This window comes from Vidua chalybeata, chromosome 5 (genome assembly GCF_026979565.1).
Source record: "Vidua chalybeata isolate OUT-0048 chromosome 5, bVidCha1 merged haplotype, whole genome shotgun sequence".
Classification (NCBI taxonomy): Eukaryota; Metazoa; Chordata; class Aves; order Passeriformes; family Viduidae; genus Vidua; species Vidua chalybeata.
Window position 1 is genome coordinate 20,815,304 of NC_071534.1, and position 23,846 is coordinate 20,839,149.

Sequence of the window (23,846 nt, forward strand, 5' to 3'; positions counted from 1 at the left end):
AGCTGGTATGTCCCCTAGCAAAGCTAAGCCTGATTTAGCATTCCTTAAACTAAAAAAAAAGAAATTTAAATAAAATCCTCAAAAACCAAAACCCAACAATACCAAACATACACATACTTGCTTTCTTTTTCTGCATATGATTCTTTTTCTCTATGTAATGCAAAGCTCTTTCTCATTAGTTCCTAGTAGCAACAAAAAAAACCTTAAATTATGATCCTCATTGCTGATGTGTTTTTAGCCCACAGGAAAAATGGGCAGGGGTGATTATTTTCAGGGTTATGATGGCTGGTTGAAGAAACTTTGCAGGAAAGCTGAATCATTGAGTGAGCATCTTGTTTTCATCTTTTTTTTATTTTGCTATCCCACATCTAAGGGACGGCTTATGAAAATTCAAAAAGCTTTTATACATGTACATTCCTCTATAAAGAGTCAAAGAATTACAGGCCTCTGCAGTGTCTCACAATTAGCTGCAAACTTAGGTACAGGTGTGTATTTCAAGTTCAGTGTTAGATGCAGCTGTAATCAGGAGAGTGGTAGAGCAGTAAGAGGCTTAAGGATGCTTTAACTTTATGTACAAACAGAAAAGTCAAGGAGGGAGAGGACAGGATTTACCACAGGTTGAATGACTTGCCCCATTAGGTAGAAGAGAGCAGTACCTTATTTTCTGCTTTGTGTCTGTGTCATGCTTAGGTTTATAACTCAAAGTCCAAAGAATATTCAAAATATTCTCTTCAACCTTTTAACCTTCTTTTCTTTTTTTTTTTTTTTTCCTTTTCTAGGACCAGTGCAATGCAAGAAGGCAGCAGGGCTTGCAAGACTCCTTACATCTTGGCCTAACACAAGTTGCTACCTCACGTGAAGGAATTCCAGAAGTCCCTGAGCACCTCTGTCCTGTGGGTTTGATTCTTCTAACACTTTCCTGTCTCTTGGTAGCTGAGACATTGCAGAGCAGGTGCTAGCCTGGGCAGCTCAGAAGTCTGCTGCTCCTCAATGAGTTATGGACTTTTGACCAGAATTGGTGTGTTATAAAAACACACAGGATGACAGGTGAGTTGTTTTCTTTGTTTCAGAGTAATCCCAGGAAATGATGGTCTGATAAATGGGAGAGAAGGGTGACTGTGTTAAATGGAGCTCATCTTCACCTCATCTGAAAGGAGGCTTCCCACAGTGATGGCACCTCATGTATCTGTGTTGGCAATTTCTCACATCCTACAAAGCTAATGCCTCAGGAAGTCCTGGTGAATTTTCTGCTTTCTGTGTCAGCACTGTCAGTTCACTCTTCTGGTCCATCCCCCTGACCCAAACCCGGGGCTGAGAATAAAGGTAATGCACAGATCTTTGTGCCCAGCTTCCTGCACTGGTCCATATGTTCTCAAAGGCAGAGCAGACCAGCAAAGCTGTACAGAACAGTCCGTGCTTACAGTAAGGAGCTGGGAGAATTGAAGAGGCTCTCAAGGGAGCAGGAAAAAAGTCCTAAATGTGGGAGGGAATCTTAGCAGAAATGAATGGGGGGTTGTTGAGCAAAGCATGCACTGGCTCCAGATGCACAGAGCTTGCAATATGTTATGCTGAGAATATGTGGGTGTGTTTATAAGACCTGCCACTGACTTGGAAGCACAAAGGATGTAGCCTCTTCTTATCAGAAAAATGTGGACTTCAGCCTTGCAGAAGAGGGAGAATGAACGTTCGGGTGACTTCACATTGGGTCTTCTTTCTGGTTGTAGCCTGACAGAATGATCCCCAAAGTTTGGTTTTGACTGGACCCACTTTGGTTTCTGGCAGATAAAAGTGGTGTCTTTAATTGGGGCAGGCTATAAATGAGTTAGTTCCCCTGCAGTTCCCACAACAAAGCTACAGTGGGAATCTGGATGACTTTCTACAGCACTGGAAAAATCCCTTGCTCTTAATATCTCTTGGGCATACTAGAGAATTTCAAGCTAGTTTCACTTTGTCCTCAGCCAACTTCCTGAAATGAGAACCACCACTTCATTTGTGCAAATATTTGGCCTTGATTACTGTAGCAGGCTGAGCCCAAAAACAAACAGCAGACATGGGATAAACTGAGAGGCACCATTAGTGGAGAAGAATCTCACACAGTAACCTCAGGAAAGGCAGCAAGCTGAAAGTAGGGGTGCTTTCTTGGATTTTGGAAAGGAGGATGTTAAAAAAATGGGTGACTAAATTCATCCTGGTAGAGGGAAGTGAATTCACCTCGATGCCTTTTGTTTAGAGGTCCGTTAAAGGTGGCTGATGCTGAAAAGCAATTAAAACAATGAATAAATTTTGTGAAGTAGTTAAAACAATGAATAAAGTTTGTGAAGTAGTTAAATGCTGTCTCTTATGAGTTCTCTAAACCAAGTCCCGTTTTTGTTATAACACAATCACTCTGCTATGAATTCTTGGTTCTGTGAAAATATGGCCCAGCCTGAGACCTACAGAAGGAAAATAGAAGCAAAGGTGGCAGAAAGTTCTCCACAGCCCTACCTTATCAGAGTGAATTAAACAGTGTTTAGGTGGATTTGTCAGTCTCTTTAAAGTGTATTTTCCTTATCAGTACCTCACCCAAGCCTGGCTTGTCATAAGCAAGACAGGTGCAGGGTGACAGAAGGATGGGATACTGTTCTCCTTTCAACTTATCCTCTGCTAAGAAGAATGCCCCCAAGCCCTTCTGAACTCAGGAATCTGAAGCATTTCTTACCCCTCTGAGAAAGAGAGAAGGAAAAGGAGGTATTTGAGATGTTAATAAAGGCTCCTTAGCCTTTATTATAAAGGCTCACAGCTCCTTAGCCTGGAAGTTGTGAGGCCAGGGCAGACAAGCCTAACATTTTTTAATTGCTGAATTATCACTGAAGGAGCTGAGGTGTAACAGATGCTGTGAAAATGTTTGTTTTCTTCAGAAAAAAACACACTAAACAAAACCAACCAACCAACCCCCCCCCACCCCCAGTTGCTGTGCTTTTTTTTCAGGCAGGTAACAGGATGTTTTCTGCTGGCATTTAGGACAAGTTTGGGTAGGCCCAAGACAGGAAACTCAGATTCCTGAGTTCCAAAACTGAGTTTTGGGACAAAGATTATTTTGCTGGATAGCTTGTATTCGTGTTGGCCCTTTTGTATACTGGTGTTGAATGCCAGCTTTTCTGAATTTAAAGCTGAATAGAACATAGTGAGCAGCAAGAGAACAGGTCTAGAGGAAACACAGTTTGGTAGAGGATATAGTGAACTAAAAAATGTCTATTGCTTAGCACTGTGGTTCCATGTAAATGGCAGAGGTACCTCTTGGATGTAAAGAGTTCTGGGTCATTATTCTTACTATGCCAGATCAGGAATGTAGTATCTGTAACCATGCCAAATGGAGTTGTAATCTCATCTCAGGGACTGGAGGAACTCACAAGCTCCAAGAAGACTTTTCCTTTGCCTCAGAAGTTTTCATTTAGGTGTGTTTCTGAGGATATTGCATGACTTCAGTCAGAGCACAGCTGTTTGATAACCTGCTTCCCCAATAGGGTCCTTTCTACAGGGTGGTGTAATTTGCATTTTATTGAAAGAAGGGAGTCTGGCATGTGATAAATATAACTACTGCAGTACAGTGGTAGAGAAATGTGCCTCTGAATGGTATGCCAAATGACCAGATGTATGTAACTGGTTTGCTTTTCAGCACAGGTCTTGTAATTAATGTATTGAGAAAGTAAAAACATGTTCCTCTTTTACTAAAGTTGAAGCAAAACTACAATGAGAGAGCAGGAGTTCAGCAGGTTGCTCACATGGAACTGTGTGGGTGGAGGTTGGGGAGAGGTGAAAAATAGAACAAGTGCTTTAAATGCTAGAGTATGCCAGGTACAGCTCCTCCCTTCCTCCCCTGTATTGGCGTGCACATATATTTCCTTCTTAAATTTTCTCCATCAGCAAAGTCAATTTAAAAGACTCCCATCACAGTGCCTCAGTTGTGCTGGTGCATCTCTCTGAGGGCCTATAAACTAGATCAGTGAACTGATCTTTTTTTCTTGACCTTCTTTTTTTAGCTGTTCTTCAGTGATCCAGTGTACAATATGACTTTTTAAACATCTTCGCCATCACTGCTGGAGCAGTGGTAAGCTATGTCACAGCACTAAAACCAGATTTCTAGTGGGAGAATAGACAACACCTTAAACCAGTTTTGCTGATGAAGAGGGCATGATGGAATTGCACCTTGACATATGAAAATGAGCCAATTAAGCCTTACCTTTTCTACAGCCAGAAGCTGGGTAGTTCTGCTAAGACTAACATCATTCTGTAAGAAAAGAACTACTCTTCTCCTAACATCTGCTCCTGGCTGCTTCTGAGACAGGTTTCCTGGGACACATTTCACTTACTTGTTCTCTGACACACACACACCCCTCCCACGCCTCAGGGGAAACATCACTTGCTTTCACTCCTTCCACATCTCTTAAGATGGCTTTCTACCTTTCACACTCTCACAGTTTGGATGTGGCATTTGGTTTGGGAGGAGAACAATAAAGAATTGGTATAAAGGGAAAAGGAAGTTATGTGGTAATACATGGTGCTTAAATTGCAGACAAATTTCAGGTTGCTCAGAGGCACAAGTCCACAGACATAAGTGACTTTCTTCTACAGACCCACCTCCAAAGAACCACTTCCTTTTGCTACAACACCTCAAAGCGCTTCAAGTTCTCATCTGCATTTATAGCTGCTGCTTTGTATGGGTGTATCTATTAAAGCCACTTCAGAGCTGCTTCTCTAAAGAAATTCTAATTATGAAACTGCACTGAAACAACTAAGGTTTCAAGTTTTGTAAAAGCAGAGCTCAGGCTTCTTAGCAACACCAGATTGTGACATTCTCCAGATCAGTACATGTGTGGTTTCTGTCTAAAGCCACTGTGGTTAGAGTTTAGCAATGTGACTCCTTCCATGGAGTAAACACCTTTTTGTCTCTGTCACTCTTCTTGTTTCACTCTCTCCAGATTGTCAGTAAGAAACTAGTTTTGGAAGAGGTTTTTTCCTGCCCCCCAAAGCATTGAAAATTGTTCACCAAAATCAATTTGGCCACTTTTATCTATTTGTCAGATACAAGAATCAAATGTCCCTACATTTATTGCTGATTGATGAAGTACAAGCTTCTCCCAGGGCTTGCTGTTTGCCAACAAATTGAAGCAAAGTTTGTTTGCAACAAAGTTAAGACCAAACTGGTCTTGGATTAGACCAGTGTAGGGGAAAACAATGTAGTTCAGCAAAGTGGACCTTTGTCTGGTGTGTAAAAGCTGGCAAATTGAAGAAGTATCTCTGGATGTTTGCTGCCTCATAGATTTGTTTCCCTCTGGAAATACTACAGTGCCATTAATTTATTCCCATCAAACTGGTAAGTCTGTTTGCTGTTTAGATGTTTTCCAGAATTCAGTGACCACTACAGGTTTGTTCTTCCAAATCATGCTGGCTTGCAAACACTGATGGAAAATGTGAGTGAAGTTGATCAGAAAGATCCACATAAACTTCCTGTGAATTTGTAGAAAGTAACAGATGTATAAAATCAGTCTGATAGCTCTTTTAGTCAATCTTGTTTTTCTCTGAGGTGTGTCCCCTTTCCTGGGTGACTTCCTGCCAACAAAAACCTATTGCACTTGTTTTCAAGGTAGTCAAGCTACAGAAAACAGACATTTAAAATCTGACTTGCCTCAAGTATGGTACATCTACAAATCTGACCATGAGGGAAACACACAGAGGTGGGATACACTTTTTGTGAAGGGAAAGGATGGTGTAAACCTGTACCAGTCTTTGTTCTGAACTCAGTTTTGATGCTTTATTGATGAAGCCATCAAGAAAGTTTTAATATCAATTAAACAGAAGTGGGACCAAGTTCTTAGATTTATATTAAAAAAAAAAAAAAAAAAGTGCCAAACCTTAAGAAGGCAGTCTACTCTGACCTTAGCCTTAAATCTGAGCATTAGGAAGAGAACATATGTGAGTGTGAGAGCCAGAGAAGAATAAAATAATTTAAACTACCAATAATATACACTCTGCAAAAATGACTTTGTGACAACCTTTTTATGTCTGCATTTCATGCTTCCAGTCATTATCTTTTATTTCCAATGTAACAATGTAACTACTGCTGTCAGTTCATGTTGCCTTTTGTACTTGCTTTTTTAGCTAAGATCTGCTACTTTTTCTCCTTTAAAAGCTCTGTTTAGACTTGATACTGACTGCTTTCCTTGGCTTACCTTTCCTTTCTCAGTAACATGGCTGATGATGCAGTTTCTCATGTTCTAAAGAAGCTTCTGATATATTTGGTTACCTCCACTATTTTCATTCTGCTTCATTTTTGTGGGAGAACTTAAAACCCTGTTGTTCAGCAAGTAAATATCTGTTCCATATGTTGGTCACTTCTTTTCATGGATCAATATGAGCTACTGGATTGTTTGACCATAGAATAATGGAATGGTTTGGGTTGGAAGGCACATTAAAGATCAGGCAGTTTCAACTCACCTGACATGGGCAGGGACACCTTCCAGACCAGAACTCCATCTACTCTGTCCTTGAACACTTCCAGGGATGGGGCATCTACAGCTTCTCTGGGCAACCTCTGCCAGTGCCTCATCACCCTCACAGTAAATCCAAAGGTTTCTGTTAATGTAGGTAGCTGTCAGTCACAATTTCAGCTTCCTTTCATTTTCTGCCTTGAAGCACTAGCGAAGACCTACCCTGTATATTCCTTTCTCATGGGCAAATTAAATTCTCATTTCTATTTTGCATCTGTATTTACATTTCTCACCTCTGCCTCTAACAGTGACACTTCTGTGTCCCTGATACTCAGCTGTACAATAACCTTCCAGTGATTTCTCCCACTGTCTTCTGTGTCTTGAGATAAAAATGTCTAGGATCGTTTCCAAACTGCTGCAGTGAACCTTTCTAAGCCTTAAGCGTTTCACTCAGACAAGGAATGCTTACTTTAGATTCTTCTCCACTAACTTCCCTCTTTATTCAAACCTCTTTAACTTCATTTGCCTCTTCTGCCTGTAGCTTTGATACTGCCACCAGTAAATTTTACCTTGCATTTTCTGTTACGGGCACCTACATCTGCAAATCTCCCCTCCTTGCACGAAAGTCATAAAGGGGAGGACCCCTGCATTTCTATATGTGCATAAAGTGTGCAGTAAATCTTATCTGCTTTTCTGGATCTGACATATGGATTTAGATATGCCGTACTCTTTTCAGAAGGACTTTGGTCTCACATCCTGGCTATTGCTTCCTCCTTTAGCTCATCCTGAAGTTCCACTTAATATATGGAGGCAGAATTACACCACCTTTGCCTTTTCACACATCAATGTTTCAGCATGCCTTTTAAAATATGCTTTAGGCTTCTGTGAGCACAGGCACTGGCTGTTCAAACACCTCAGCAGCATCAGGGGCTGCTTACACTCATGTTTCTGCCTGCCTCAGTTTTGTCCCTTAGAGTCCAGCGAAAGGAAACAAAGCTGGCTGAAGGATCTGGAGGAAAAGTCTTATGAGAAGCCAAGGAACCTGCAGTTGTTGAGTCTAGAAAAAAGGAGGCTTGGGGAGACCTTACCATTCTCTACAGGTGCCTGAAAGGAGGCTGTGGCGAGGTTGGAGTCAGTCTTCTCTCCCAGGCAACCAGTGCCATGATGAGATCATGGCCTCAAGCTGAGCCAGGCTGGACCTTAGAAGGAATTTCTTCAAAGAAAGTGATTAGACATGGGAATGGGCTGCCCAGGGAGGTGGGGGGGGGGTCACCATTCCTGGAGGTGTTGAAGGAAAAACTGGATGTAGCACTCAGTGCAATGGTGTGGTTGACGTGGTGGTGTTCGGTCATAGGCTGGACTCAAAGATCTCAGAGACTTTTCCCAACCTGATTGACTCTGTGAAACAAAATTTTGACTGGCATCTTCCTTATTGTAGGTATTTTGCACTAAAACAAGGCTGAGTGGGAACCTCTTGGTCGGGACACCCCCGCACCCCCAATTTCCATCTCGGAAGACTTCTGGCACGGCCTCTGGCGGCGGGCGCGCAGCCCATCGCCCCGCGGAGCCCCATTCCCCGCTCCCGGCCCCGGCCGCACCCGCTGCCCTCGGGAACACCAAAGGCCGGCGCGGGGCATTGTGGGGCTGCCGCGGCGTGGGGCGTTGTGGGGGCGGCTCGGCCGGGCTCGACCCGGGCGGATCGGAGCGGGGGAGCCCTACCCGACCCCGCAGCCGGCAGGGTGGAGCCCTCGGCGCCCCCGAACCCCCGCAGCCGCCGCTGCCGCTCCCCGCCCGAGCGGCCGCGGAGCAGGGTTGGGCTGAGCTGGGCGGGGCCGGGCGGGGCGCACGGGCGTTGCTAACGGCTCAACGGCTTCCTCAGCCTCCGCACACCTCGGCCACTCTGATTGGTCAGGTGGCCGTCAATCATCGGGAGCGGCGGCACCATTGGCGGGCGGCGGCGCGGGGGGCGGGGCGGCCCCGCCTGGGCGGGCGGGCGGCTCAGCAGAGCCGGTGAGCGAGTGGCGGTCGCGGTGCTGCGGGAGGAGCCGCAGCCGGAGGACGCCGCACTCTTGCCGTGAGGAGCGCAGCCGCCGCCGCGGCGTTTCCTTCGCTCCACCGTAGCCGGGCTCAGGTGAAGCCGGTCGGGCGGGGCGGTGGGCGCGGGTGGCTCCGATTTGTCCCCCCTGGCGCCGCGCTTTCCTCCCTCCCTCGCCGGGTTTGGCGCCTCTTTGTCCGGCCGGGCGAGAAGGCTCCCGCTGTCCCGCCGCTCCGTCCCCGTTGGGAGCTGCCGTGCTGGTGTGCTCCCCGTGTCCCCGCCGTGCTCCGGGGCCGTGCGTGCCCGGGGAGTTGCCGCTCTCTCCCCGCACGCCCCGCGAACCGGCCCCCCGCAGGTGGGGTGGGTGATTGGCGCTCTTTTCCGCCGGACCCAGCTCCTTCCCTTCCCTCCTTCCCTCCGGTGCCCGGCCCACGGGGGCAGCGGGCAGGGGCCGCCGGGGCCGCCGGGCAGCTGTCAGGGCTGCAGCCTGAGTCACGGGCTGACAACCCTCCTGCAGACACCGCCATGGGCTTGGCTTCCGCCCGCCAGCCCGGCTCCACTTCCTCGTTCGGTTTGGGCCAGGAGAGAGGGAGGGAGGAGGGAGTGACAGGGCAAGATGAAGCTTGCACTGAGAGCTCTTGCAGATAGCTTGTGCTTTCAGGCATCACCTCCAACCGAGTAGTAAAAGTGCTCCGGCTTTGAGTGGTATCTTTACCAACTTGTCCTCGGTAGGTGTGGAAAGTAACAAGTTTCAGAGCCCCCGAGCGTGGTGCCTGCCCAGGAAATTTAATGAGAATTGCTCCTAATTTGCCTAAACACAGGGTGAAATGAGTTTTAAAAGAATAACACGCTTCTGGTAATAAAGGGGGATTTTTCCGAAGTAAACTGCACTGGTCAGCAAACTCTGCATGCAGTGACTCTTTTAATTCCACTTTCTTTTCCTCCTTACAATTCCTTTCCTTCTTTTTTTTTTTCCTGTTGAAGCACTGTTTGTGCTCTTGATCTTTCTTCTTCTGTCGGCTTTTCTGCCGTATCCTGTCACGATGTCCTGAGCCACACTCTATCAGAGTGGACTAAGAACCTAAGCTTTTTTATAACTGGGCAGGTCTTCCAAAACAGAGTAATCTCTCAAATAATGCATTAAAAAATATGGTTCAAACTTGTAAAGATACTGTAGTAGTCTGCAGGCCAAGGTCCATTTATGATTTGCCTGCTGTAAGGAAATACAAGGTAACATGGAGACTGTTGAACCGTGGATTGAAAGATTAAATTACACATTCTTGACTCTTGTATACATCTCCTATTCATAAGGCTAGGTATGGTAAAGTTTTAACTCCAAAGTAACAACCCTCTAATCAGTTACTGCCTATGTAAAATGCTTTTGAAATTAGTCACTAGGTAATGATGTGACTAAGTTCACTTATTGATGGCATTCCAGCAAAAATGGCAGCAAAAATCATGGTGCAGATATATATTGACTCACTGTCTGCATCTGTAGTGCTCTCACAAGTTTTCAATGAGATAAACAAATACTTTTATTAACTAGAAAGTTGTAATGAGAGGAAAGCAATTGATAAATGTAAGTGGCACAGAAGGGTTTTGAAGTTGTTAATCACAATTTCCCAAACTGTATAAACACAAGACTTCATGCTAATCTGACCTTGTGAAAATAACTACAAGGAAATAATTCAACAGTTCCGTGATGCTCTGTATTAGGTAGACCTGCTGAAGTTGACATGTTCCACTTCTTGATAGCATTGTTTGTTGCACTTATTCATAGTGTGTGCACTGCCTTTATCGAGGTGGACAGGCAAAATTTTCTATAACACTAAAGTAGAAGCAAAATTGGTAGTAGTGGGTAAAAATGGGGATCTGAGCTTCTTTACTGACCTGAAACGTCCAAGTGAGTGTGACTGGCACCAAGCTGGTGAGTGACGTGGTTCTTTTTGAAATCTGGCGTTATCTCTTGGATGCTTGACTTGTATAGCCAAGGTCTGATTTTGGAAGATCTCTGGAGAAGAAGAGTCTGCGACCTCTGGAGAAGTGTTTGTGCTGCTGAGTAGCCTGTGTCTATTTCTGTATAAACAGGAAGACTTAATAGTCGGGTTCTGTCTGCCCCAAAAGAATGAGTGGAGAAACTGAAGTCCTTTTATTGGCTTTTGCACAGATTGTTAGGATATTTCTACCATGGTCCTGGGTTGGTTTTTGGTTGTTTCTTTGTTTCTTTTTCTTTCAAGTTAATCTTGTAAGAAAAAAAGTTGCCAGATGATAATTTCATCTCAGGAGATAAAGAATAAGATTTTTTTCATTATTTCCTCTGGGTAGATTTTGATGTGTTTTAGAATGTTTTAAGAAGACAAATAGCTTGTGTGAGCTACACCATAATCTTTCAAATGAATCTAATGAAAAAGTAATAATAATAATAATAGTAATGAAAAAAAACCCAGCCTTGTCCAGTAAAATTGTAGGAAAGAGAAAAATCTCTCACTTAGGAAACTGAGATAATCTTTGTTGTCCTGCACATTATTTGGTATTATGCAAAATGTTCGAGAGTGTTCAAGCAGTGTAGCCAGTGGTAGCTCTAATACTCACTCATCTTCAAGTTTTAAAAACTGCCTTGCAGTTGGATGCCTCAGGTGCTCAAGTCTCTTTGTAGCATTAGTTAGCACTGCAAATGTATCTACTACAAATGTGAGACTTGCATTTACCACATCAACAAACTGTCTTGAAAACACGAACCATTGTTATCTTGGAAGGTGTTTAAAAATAATGTACCGACTGTGTTCATGTAATAATTCACAGGTTGGTCACGTGTCAGGCTATTCACATGCAGGTACGAGGGAGTGCATGTTTATCACCTGCTACTAGCTTTGTGAAAATACACTTCAGTTGTACTGGGAGATTAGTCTGTCTTTATCCAAATTTCAGATTTGGTTCTGTTAATTTCCAGAACAAAGGAGACAGGACACATGTCAGAGGTATTGTGATTTCTGAGCTGATTCTTCTCAGTCTTCTGCTTCCACCCCATCCCTAGGCCTGAGTCTTGCCCAGATGGATGTCACTTATGGATTAGTGTGACTGTAATAGGGTGAGATTATAAGTGGGCCCATGGGAGGTACAGGAACTCATCTAGTTAATGCAAGGGGTTACTGAAAGGGGAAGTCAAAGCTAAGGTTGTGTTATCCTCCATAATACATCTACTTTTTTGTGTGGTAGCTTTGGGCTATTGGGTAACATGCTGAAACTAACTGATGACTAGAGTATATTTTAGAGGCTTCAATTAGTGTGCACGTCTACTAAAAGGTATCCAAAACCTTAATCCTCAGTGTATGATTTAATGTATTTTTGTTTGTTTGACTTAATAGTGCACTCAGTGCCCTCTAACATAAATTCTTTTCTTTGATTTCTTGTGTAAATATCTCGTTACTCTTTGCTTTCTTAGTTTATAATTGAGGGAGAGCTGTTTGCATGTTAAGTAGAGAAATTGTGTGCCTGACATTAAGTCTTCTGTGGGTTGGAACAAAACTATAATAGCAGAGGATTGCCTACAGCAGCATTGTTTTTGCTGGCAGTTGCTCTAACCTAATGGTGGCTGGGTGACCTTGTACCTTAAATTTCTTTTCAGTTTAACCACACCATGGTTCTAATTGAGTTTTCTAGTGTAGAAAGAGATGGAAACTAGCAACCTGATTTTAATAAGAGTATGCTGAAGCAAAAACACTAAATGCAACTTCTGCCCTGGAAGCTAATGCACATGGGTGTTGTCCAACTAAATGAAATGCACCAATTTAAAAGTTCATCTTAATTATGGTTTATCCGCTTCGCTTTTTTCCTCAGTGGCTGTGAGAACTTGTTTGGTGTACTTGAAGTAACAATCTCAACACTGATTTGTCTTGTAGTCCTAGGCCACTGTAGTAGTTTAACAGCTTCTGACCTCACTCCAGCCCAGTTGTGTTCAGCATAATGGGTTAATCCCCATTTTCAGTTAATGGTCCCTTGGCCAGTTACTCTTCACCACGATATGTTACCTTTCTGAGCATCCTAAAGAGTGTGAAGAAACACTAGTGTCTACAGTTTTCTGGTGATGGAGCTGTGATTGATTTCATTTTGTGACACTTCTGGAGCTAGTACTGACTGCTAAGTCACGTCCTTTTTAACCATAGTGAAAGGGAAACTGAAAAATTGATCTGGCATACTTTGTCTACTGTAAATTGTTTCTTGTAGAAGTATTACAAATGTATTGCTGCTGGTTGCAGAGAGGTATAATGAAATGTAATGCTGTGTGCTGTGTCTTGACTCCATGACCTATTTATGAAATTTATGCCTCTAGAGTTTTGTACATAGGGTTTGGATTCTGCATGTCTTCATGACTAGAAATTAAACTTCTCCTAGAGCATGTATGCTGAATTTACTGAGAGCAGTAAATAAAACTACATGGGTAAGCAACTTCAGTAAACTCAGGCTAATAATTAATATGTTAAGGGAAACTTAACTTGAAAATCTGTATCATGAAGTCTTCTTAACTGATGAATACTTCCATTCATCAAGAGCTACCATTTTAATGAGTCTCGGCAGGAAATCCATTGTGATATATGCCTCTGCACAGAACTTGAGTTCTGATTTGTGTGAAAGCAAAGTGGGCGTTAAGACTTGTAAGAAAAAAGGTTTAGAGAAATTTTACAGCTCTGTTTTGTCAGTTGTGTGCAGTCAGAGGGGTTTTTTTTCCTGCTGGGCAGCTTCCTGTTTAAAATTTAAGACTTAAAGCACGATCTTGTAATACTTTGCTTTTTATTGTTTGTAGTAATGAGAGTACATTCACCTGTGTTTTTCTTTTAAGCTCAAGATTTGACCAGTTCATTTGTATTTAGACACTTCTACAACCTACTTTACAACCTTAGAGGTGCAGTAGATTTGACTTCAGTTAAAGTTGGTTATAGTCAACAACCAGCCCAGTTAGTTTTAGTAACATAATTTAAATGTTCAAGAAAAAAAAAAAAAAGAAGAAAGGAAACCTACAGCCAAATTTCAATTAAGAATTTAATTGCTTCTATTTTTTTCCAAATGTGACTGACTTAACAGAACTGTAGTATCAGTTAGTAAGTTCCTTTTGACAGGGACTGTTACTTGTAGGTCTGCTTGCCATTTAGCACAAGAGATTCCAATCTTCCTGTGCCAAAATTGATAAAATTAGTTATTTTGAAATGCGTGAACAAAGTAATTTTCATTGATGTGCTATCAATTTAAGAAAAAGAAACCTTATCTTAGGATTTAGACATATTTGAACAGATATAGGATGTTTAGATGAAAGAACTTCACAAGAAATACTGAATGTAAATCTGAAATTAAACCAGTGAACTGGATTAGAAAGTTCCTGGTTAAGCAGTTAAACTAGTTGGTTTATAAAGTAAATTGATTTTTGCACCTTTTTTTAAATGTAGATGACAAAATATTCTCTTTGGCTATATCAGTCATAGTTTAAAACATAGACGAAGGTATTGACATTTTGTTTTGGGTTTTTTGGGTGGTTGTGAGGATGGATAGCTGTGTATTTAACAGTTAGTGAGTGGAACAGGTCAGAAGGGGAGGATTTGAGATGAAGATAGCCAGAAACAGCAATTTAATTAGTAAATTCCTCATTGCGGTAACTATCTAGAAAACAACTTTACTTTTTGCTTGTAAATGAATATGAAGTAGTCTATGAAATATTTGTTTTGTATTGGTGGAATTTCATTTTTTAGCAGAATGCCACTTAAATATATTTTGTTCTTCATAGTTGTGGTTCAGACATCACTTTTTTCCATTGTTCAGAGATAGAAATGATCTCTATTCCTTTCTGACATCAAGTGGAATGTATTCAGACTTCTCAGAATTGTTTAAATAAATGGAAGTATGGATGCAGATATACAGTAGACTACCTAAAATAGTTAAATAATTGGATAGTTGAAACTGCTGTATTTCAAGTGGATGTGTCTGTATACTGACCAAGTAAATCTTTCTTAGAGGAGCATAAATATCAAATAAGATTTCTCTACAAGTACAAAAACTCTTTAAATTGTGACTTAAGAATTGTGACTTAACTCAGGCAATAAAAGCTAAGTGAACTGGTTTATGTCGCAGTATGAATCTTTATAGCAGACACTAAAGTCTCTGACATTTAATTACACAGTAAATTATTGTGAATTGGTTTAATGGCCCTTTCCAAGTTTAATGCAGTATATGATGGGAAAAATAAAATGAGAACACACAAATGTGATGAGAAAGATGTATTAGTTATAAAAGAAGGATTGCAAATTTATTAGGCAAATTAATGTAACTTCTAAAAGCTATCTTCATTGCCTGTGTAGCACTGACGTATACATGTGCAAAATCAGTTTATCTTCTTGCACATGGTGGGAGGTAATCTTTTATGTGACAAATCTTATTTTTTTCCTAATGGGCAGAACTGTATAAATAAATTTTAGTTCTTTAGTGCTCAAAAAACTTGATGTAGACTTAAGTGATAAATATCACCATGTTGTATTATTGCTAATTCTGTCAGGGAAAAGTGCAGCTGCGTTAGTGGTTCAGCTCTTGCTCACGTAGATAAGGAGAAGAATATTGGAGAGTCACGGGATTGTTTGGGTTGGAAGGGACCTCAAAGATCATTTTGTTCCAATCCCCTGCATGAGGGACACCTTTCACTAGGCCAGGTTGCTCAGAGCCCCATCCAGCCTGGCCTTGAACACTTCCAGGGATGAGGTATCCACAACTTCTCTGGGCAGCCTGTCCCAGTGCCTCACCACCGCAACACTGCCCTGTGTATGGTTGTGGACAATGTTGTTAACTATGGTGGAAACACACGAAACAGTTTGGCTACTCTGGTCAGTGCTTCCTTATGTTGTTTTTTATCCTTTTAGGGCAGAAAGCAAAACTTTATTGGAAACTTTCAAATTGTATTTGTTTCCTCGTATGGGAACCATGAAATGTTATATCAGTCACCTGTCAAAAGGAGATAATTTTCTTTTTCTTCCAAAAAAGTATTTTCTTGTATTGCCAGAATAGAGAAAATTTTATATGCCATGTAGCCATGATTGTAATAGTCAAGACTGAGTTTCTGCTTCAAGTGCCCTTGTTTTTACTCATTTGAGATTGAAAGATGAGTCCTTTCTTCTCCTCTAAAACAAAAATCAGTGTTTCAGGAGATCCAGACAGGAGGGCATGGTTGGGTGAATTCTAAAATTAGCAATGCCTGATGCTGTTCCTTTTTAAAGACTGATATATTCACCAATGAGAGAAGAAAGCACAGGGTCAGGGAGGGAGCAAGCTAACCAGAAGGCAAACTTGAGGGTGAGGTGTACAGACCAGACCAGTGTTCCTCGTGTTGCTCTACTGCACCACGAGCTTCCTGTAGAACAATGCTCATAATGGATGCCTAAGAGGCTGTGCCAGGCCTTGAATGCAATAGGGAAATGCCAGAATCTGGATTTTCAGATTATCTTGAACATGATATTTATAAGCATATGTATTTATAAAACAAATATAAGTATAATACAACTAAAAATTTAAAAACCATAAATAATTTCAACCTGGCCTCCTTACACATCCTGGAACATAAAGGCTATGTAGCTTTTTCTTCTTTGGGTGAGAGTTGCTGTGTTCTCATGTCCAGAAAAAGTCATTCTTCAGACCTCTACCTCAGACATCACTGTCATAAACAGAGATGTAGGTCTTCTTATTGAACTGTTATGTATTGCTGGAAGGATTGAGAATCCAACTTGGACCCTGTAGAGGCAGTACACTTCTCTGTGCCAAAATTTTTGCCCGCCATCCCCATAGCTGCTGTTAATGTGAAGCAGAATTATTTGAAACAAGAATAAAAATATGATGTGTAGCAGAAGGTTGCTTGAACACAGTCCTAGTTTGGCACAGTAGGTTGAGCTGAAAGTGTCTAGAGAAACTTCTGCTGCAAAGTAAAATTAATAATTTAAAAAATTATTTACCGGACATATTTACCCTGATTCTTGGTTCTTTTCATTATGACTTGGAAGATGATTAGTTGTATTGATGCTAAGATCAAAGCAATTTGTCAGTTAATGTTAGCAAGAGTAATTGTTCCTGTAAGATGACTTTATCTTGGCCACATAGATGCTAAATATTTGCACCTAAAAGGGTGTCTCTGTATTTAGGTGTAATTGTTTTATTCCTTGTTCGCTCTTGCAGTGAATTGAAACCCGGCATTGACAGAGATGACGGGGAGTGCTAATTGATGTATGTAGAGCTACCTTACACGGTGCCTCAGAGTTCTTGGCAGGTACCTTTTTAGCCTTAAATGAGAATATTAGGGAAGGGATGAAAAGTGACCCCGAGGTAACAAAGGTTAAAACTTTCTAAGTTCTTCCCCCCTCTCTCATGCAATGTCTGTAGGGAACTCTGCATGCCTGATCAGAACTTATGCAGGCCATTATGCCTCCTGAAAACAAGTCTTCCAGCAAAACAGCTTGAACAGCAGGGATGGGCTGCAATTTTCTGAACTACAGCTGTCTCCTTAAGTGGGATTACTTTGCTGAGTGGTCACGAAGAATGTGTTCTCCCCCTGGAATGTTTTCCTTGTGGGCACACTGTCTCTGTAAGAGGAATTCTCTCCTCTGCTGAGAAGGCATGTACTGTACTCCACTAATGAGAAACAACAGTTGCAGAAAGTGTATTATGCAGGATTGTAAACTTTGAATATTTATTCAAAGTGAATGGGGTTGGGTGGCAGCCAGCCTAGCTTTGTCATGCTAAAGACTGGACTTGAAATCAACAGAAGGCTACCCTCCCCCTCCCTAAATCAGTGTTTGGTGTGTTTAAACAGCATGTACAGGCTTCATAGAGCTGATTAACTGTATTGGTGCCATCTACATGGTAGTATAGTAGTCTTTATGTCTCCCTGAACTCATAAGGTGCAATTAAAATAGAGGCAAGCATACCCTCCCTAGCATTAAGTTGGGGAAGCTATGCTTGGCTTTATTTGCCTGTAACCTACAGTGGTTAATTACTACATGCAGTGTGGTTGCCCAAGATTGTTCCTGTGCTTCTGTAGCCCGTGGTGAAGCCTGCATTATCCTGTTTTCAGTCTTTGGTACCCAAAAGTAGCCTCTTCAGATTGGCATTAATATTTGTTAAATGCACATGTGCTGTTCTTGTAGGACTGTTCTCACAGTCCTACTGTATTTGAACCCAGTGGAAAGAAAAGGTGACTGTTAGGTGGCATGTAAGTGTCTTGCTTGTACGTGGCTTTGTGGCCTTTGCATTTTACCATGGGAAGTCCCAGCTGCCAGAGCAAACTCCCTCTGTCAGCTGTTAGAGTAGAATATATGCTTCACACATACCAGAGTGGTGCTTGGCAGCTGATGAAGTGAGCTGGACATGGAGAAACTGAGAAACATTTATTCCATGTTCACTGTTCTGAGGATGTGTGTTGGGTACCTTTAGGCCACTTGGAAGATGCAGAATTTCTTTCAGTTTCCTTCTTTTGTCTTACCTGTAGTGTGGCCAGTAGGTCACTTCTGTGCAATAGAAGCATCACTTATGCATCAGATAATTAGATTCCTCCTTCTTGGTTCTTAGAGCCCCACATACAGAGAGGACACTTTAGTGCTCTACCTTGAGTTTAATTTACAGTAATAAACAGGGTAGCTGGCAAGTCTGGGCAGCGCTACAGTCAAACTGAATATGCAACGATAATTGCCAGCAAACTGCATTCCAGTTGTGAAATAAATCTTTCAACAATGTATTGTGTGCGTCAGACTGTGACTGGAGAAGAAAGCAGTGAACTACAGTAAGCCTAATAGCAGTCATTATGAATCCCAAATAAAGCTGAAATAGAAGAAATGAGTCTGCATGGCAGCATTCTGAATGCAAAGGGTAAGTGCAGCTCAGTGCCTTCAGTGTAGGGGGCTGCCTGTGAGGGGGTGTTAATTGCAAGCTCAGGTACTTGCCTGGTGTTGTGTTCTCTTGTGGGATAACTGAAATTCGTGAGTCTTGCATTCAGCCTGAAGCATCAAGCACTGACGTGTCTCAATGTACTGAACTTGAGAAATAAGCAGCTATAACCTGTCCATCAGTTCAGCTTCCTGCCAGCTTTTCCTTTCCCCCCACCTCCTTGTGATTCATTTCTCACCCTTAGTGATTTAAACTCTGGTTTTTATGGAGGTGTTGCTTACAAACTGGAGCAGTTTGGGCTAACAAACTTTGCAGTTTTCTTTTCCATAAATATACTGGCACTTGGAACTGTGAACTGTCACCCTAACCTAAACAAATGAGATCTGAACAGTTTCTTAGTGAATACAAGGGAATTATAGGAAGTTTTTTATTGGTAGGTTAGGGGTTTTATAGTGTCAGTTCATGGTCACTGTAGCTATCCTGGCCACTAAAGTCTATTTTAGACTAGTTTAGTCTAGTGTTCTAGGTGCTCTTAAATCTAATTTGAGGAGCTGTATTTAGCTGGCTGGGGAAAGTGAAGTAGTTGAGTTGCAAGAATAATGCACGTATTAGCTGTTCAGATCATAGCTTAGCAAGGATTCCCATCATATGAATGTTACTGACCAAACTTAGTTTGAATCATTATCAGCTTCTCAAAGTCAGATAATTTTTTAAATGCTGTGTATTAACAAATAATCAAATTTCTTCACTGACTACAACTTAGTTGTACCCAAAATAGGGCCATAAGTGACCTGTAGTGCTGTAATTTTCTAGTGCAAGTCTTGTCTTACCTATAGAAATGGTATATGTTCTTTTTGTTCTGTGAAAGGGCCTTTTGTCTCGTATTGCACCGTCTGACAACCTGCTAAAGTTAAGACAGTTTGGAAAGTGGTGAGAAAGTTGTATTCCTGAACTGCTTTTAAAAGATGAACTCTTTAAAGAAAGGGAAGTTAACTTGTAGTCTAAATATGTTTGCTATTTATTGTTCATTCTTTTTGTCACCCTTTAGGGTAGTTCCTCTTGCACTGCAAGTAGAAAAGCGACTAGGCAAACCATGTGGGAGGATTGTTTAATATGAAATCACAGAAAATTTGTAACAGTGTCTTACTGGTGGATATGAAACAGAAGAAAACTTCCAGTAATTATCCACTTATGTCCTTTTTCACGCAGGCTCAGTCTTACAGCAAAGTTCTGAAGTGTTGATCTGAATTGCCAAGGATTCGGTGCATTTTTTTGCATCCTGGTGGCTATTTTGCATCCTCTGTAGCACAGTATTTCACAAACTTCTCATAATTCATTAAAATAGGGAAATGAAATGGTGTTTGAATAAAACTATCTATTCCAGTGTAGTAATGCATTGTTGCTAGGAATGAGGCTGAAGCCAAGAAAAGAGCAGTGTGGAGGTCCCTACTTTAATGATGGTTTAGGTAACTCAAACTGGAGGTGTTTCCTTGCCCAGCCAGTGCTCTAATACTTGTGTGATGCTTTAACTCTTGCATTAATGCTCTTATGAAATAAGTATAGAATTCTTGTGAATTCTATTTCTTCTTAAGCTCTTAGCTCTATAGTTTAGTAAAGCCCAAGCTTATCTAACTGAGCAGTGGCTCACTCTCAGGAACAATTCTGTGGCTGCTCACAGAGTAAATGTCTGGGCGGATTGGGGGATCTAATATAAATTGTTATTGAAAATTAAATTGCAAATAGATAATGTTCTGTGCTTTTAGCAGTTGCAAAACACTTAAAATTGAAAGAAAGGGACCTTACAGCAGAAGTAGCTTTTAGACCTTTCCAAACCAGATAAAGTATTTGTTCCCAGGTTTATGGGAAGCACTTGATGCTGCTTTAAGTAGAGAGTGTGTGAAGTGCCTTATAATTCAAGCCTTAAGGTTATGAAATTGCAGGAGACTAAGGCAAACTTCTGTCCATATGACTGTATTCCAGTGAGGGTTTGGAGTAATTCCGCCTAATTCAATGGGAATGCATGTCATTTTAAGTTAAATTCAGTGTCTGATTTGTTCCTCTCAAAAGAACCTGTCTACTGGGAAATATGTATGTCAACAGGGCAGTTGGTATTATTTTTTTAAGGTTGCAGTACATACTGATGCCTTGGTCCCATCATATTAATGACTGTAGAGATTTCCTTGTCTCTAACTGTATGGCATCTTTGTGGCAGTTATGTAGTTAGTTAAATGGCAAAGAATGTCTCTTGGACCCTGAAATAATGGAAAACAAGCAAAGTTTGACCAGCCTCTTCCCCAGACTGCTGTGAACCACAATAAGGGAACATACTGGGTTAACGGGGAAGTGACTGTAGTATGTCATTTTTGAAAACAATACTAGGAAGGAGACATTTAAACTCAAAACAAGGATGGTCTGTCTTCCTTCTGTATTCTTTGGTCCTCTTGCCTATAGACTGGCATCAAAAAGAATATTATTAACGGTATTCTCATCTGGCAGTTGCACAATAGCTATGTAAAGATAAATGTCCTTGTCCTACATAATTATCTACACCCCAAATGTAAACTACCAGGCAAACAAATTGCTTCCTAATTTGTTCCTAAAATGGCAATGATTTGCATTCATTTTGAATTGCTGTAAGAGCTTACTGGGCTTGCTTCCTTCCTTGACCACTTTAAGGGATTTTTAGAAATGCCCAGTGAAATGCAGCATAAGCTAGGAAGATAAGTTTAGGAGTCCATGAGATGGAACTTGCTGAATCTGATTCCTCTGGTACTGTTCTTGTGGAGAAGACAAATTAATGGTTGGTTTGTGGTATTCCTAGTTCAGACGCCCTGTGGGTTCAAAGTCAGCCTCGACAATAGCTCTAATGCCATGTTATCTTAGCTTGAGCCTCTGGCTTTTACTTCTACTACGTGAGGATTCAGTTCTGGAGCACAGGAGAGCTAGTTTAAGATGATGATGATAAGAAGGCCGCTGCTGCCATGTAATAAGGGGATTTTCAAGTCTGTTTCAAGTTTCAGGTGCAGACCCTTTTTGAATCTCCATGCTACTATTTGGTAGTACTTAAAATACGAAAACTTGTATTAAATATATATATTTACATATATAATATATTATACTATATTAATATATATGTAATATATTAAAAATATCTTAAACTTAGTGTTTGGTGAGGTTTTAGAATAGCTGTGTTAGATTATTTCTCCTCTTACTGTAAAAGTTATTTTGAGCCCTGAAAATAAAAAGGTATAGATGCTTTAGAATGATCTCATACTGGCTGAAGAATGCACTCTTGTACTATGTGAGATAATTTGGGGTTCTCTTCCTCTAGCAGCGAGGAAGTGAGGACTATGTTTCAGTGTAATGTAGGACACTTCAGATGGCTGGTTACTTTGGATTCCTCAGGAAATGATGAAACTGAATTTAGCTGAAGCATAGTGCCTCTGTGGCCTGCCTGATTATAGCCAAAAAAGGCAACTGGTTACATTCTGGGAGTTGCACAGGCAGGAAGCTGTGTAATGGAGGGTAGAGCACAGCTGTTGCCTTGCCAAACCTGATACAACTCTGAACACAATTGAATATTTATTTCTTTTTTTTTTTCTTTTTCCCCTTTTTCCTTCCACTCCCTTTTTTTTAACTCCTTGATCACAACCTACAGATTATACTCTGCAGTGTCATGAAATCCTAATATCTTCTATTGAATTGTTGGTCTTCTTTATTTGTTATATACTCTCTCAGACTTGCTGTTAAAGGATGGTCTTGGAGCTCTCCTGACAGCTCAAGTTTTTTATGGCAGCCTCCAGACTACTGCATCTTATCTTTACAACAAGTCTCTTCATCATATATCCATTAAAACCTAGTTTTCAGGAATAATACAAAAAGGAGGAGTTGCTCTGAGAATCACCATTGTGGTTGAGGTGGAAAAGTGTCAGTGACCCTGTGGGGAAGGAAAGATGAGGTCAAGTGTGGAACAGCTGCTTGGCATATCCTGTAAGGCTTAAGACAAAGATTTTAAACTCAGGCTAAAGGAAGCGATTATTTATACAGTGATTTTCTCTTTGTTTGCTAAAGAATTTTTGACTGTGAATATACAGCTATCCATACAGTCTCTGGCACAAAGTTGTGTACCACTTACAGTAATACATTTGTTGAAAGGAATTTCCCTACATGCTTACAAATTACTGGTGTGGGCATTGGCGCCCATCATTATTATGGCTGATGCTTTTCTGGCTTCATTTACTGTTTGCTAATGCTGGGACTCTACTTCTGTTGTTGCTCTCATGCATGTTTTGGGAATTGAGCTGCTTCTGTACTGCTTTCAATACTTTTTTGTCTGCAGTGTGTGTAGTCAGACTTCACTTATTTGATTTGCCTGCTGGTTTGTAAATACAAATTCTGTAGAGAAGTTATCCATATAGCTTCTGATAGCCTTCTAGGACAGTAGTACTCATATTTTCATTTCCTGTTCTTTAGGTGGTAAAGAGCTCTAGTTTCTATTCAAGCTACGAAAAACATATATTGAGGACACTGGTATCTTTGTGAGGAAGAATTCGAGAAGTAATGTTTATGGGATCTTGTAAAGAGGCTGCTGTTACATGGTTAATGAGCCTTGACGCATGCAGTCCTTTTCTGATTGAAAGGACTTTTGAATGGCACTAATAAAATTGCTGCCTTATAAACTGGAAAATCCCTGGCGGTAGTGTTCTGGTTTTGATGAAACACTAAATCTAGGGTGCCATTTTGCAAGTATGCAGCCTAAGTCTCCCTTTTGTAGGGATGAAACTCTCTCCTCTATCTGACCACAGCTTCACAGAAGGATGTTAGTAGAAGATATTTAGCTGTAAGATTTCCTGGTTTATTTTGTTACTGTCTTGGAGATATTTTTCTACTGAACATTATCTAGGAAAAAAAAAATATATATAAATTGGTTGGCTGGGTATTACTACTGAGCTGGTGATGGAAAGTATCTAATAGCAATCTTAACTGGCATCTGCAAATTGCTATCATTTAGAAGCAAAGTGCACCTCACATTCTAGGCTGGTAGTTGAAATTTCTGAGAAGTGGTTTTTGATTTATAGCTTATCAGAATAAGGAGATACAAAGTAAAAGTGTTGATTACATATTTATGATTTTAATTCTGAGCCAATGTCTCTACCAAGTAGAGCAGTGAAGGGTTAATCTTGACCTCAATGTTACTGACATAATTTCTGATGCTATGAGAATTGGTACAAATTGTTTGGTGCTTGCCACTTTAACGTGCTTCCTCTTTTCTGCCAAATAATATCTTCCAAATGCTTAATGGTCTGTGTTTTGTTGTAGGTTTTGGGTTTTTTTTTTTTAACCTGCTTGCTAGTTTGTTGTTTTTTTTTTTTTTTTTTCATACTCTTGGCAAGCAAAACCTTGGCCTTATTGGAAGTTTGACAACTTTAGCAGTGCTTACT

The 23,846-nt window shown here is 41.0% G+C and overlaps 1 protein-coding gene across 3 annotated transcripts in view; it reads left to right on the forward strand.

Moving 5' to 3' along the window:
- The first annotated feature begins 454 nt into the window (after window positions 1-454).
- MYH9 (myosin heavy chain 9) overlaps window positions 455-23,846 on the forward strand; it is a 78,145-nt gene continuing 54,753 nt past the window's right edge. Inside the window, exons 1-3 of one of the 3 annotated variants that reach the window (XM_053942055.1) lie at window positions 455-485; window positions 780-1,047; window positions 4,020-4,087. The gene's annotated coding sequence lies outside the window, so the exon portion shown is untranslated. Of the gene's footprint in view, window positions 486-779; window positions 1,048-4,019; window positions 4,088-8,488; window positions 8,599-23,846 lie in introns of those variants that run through there. The other 2 variants (XM_053942057.1, XM_053942054.1) reach the window with 2 other exon arrangements.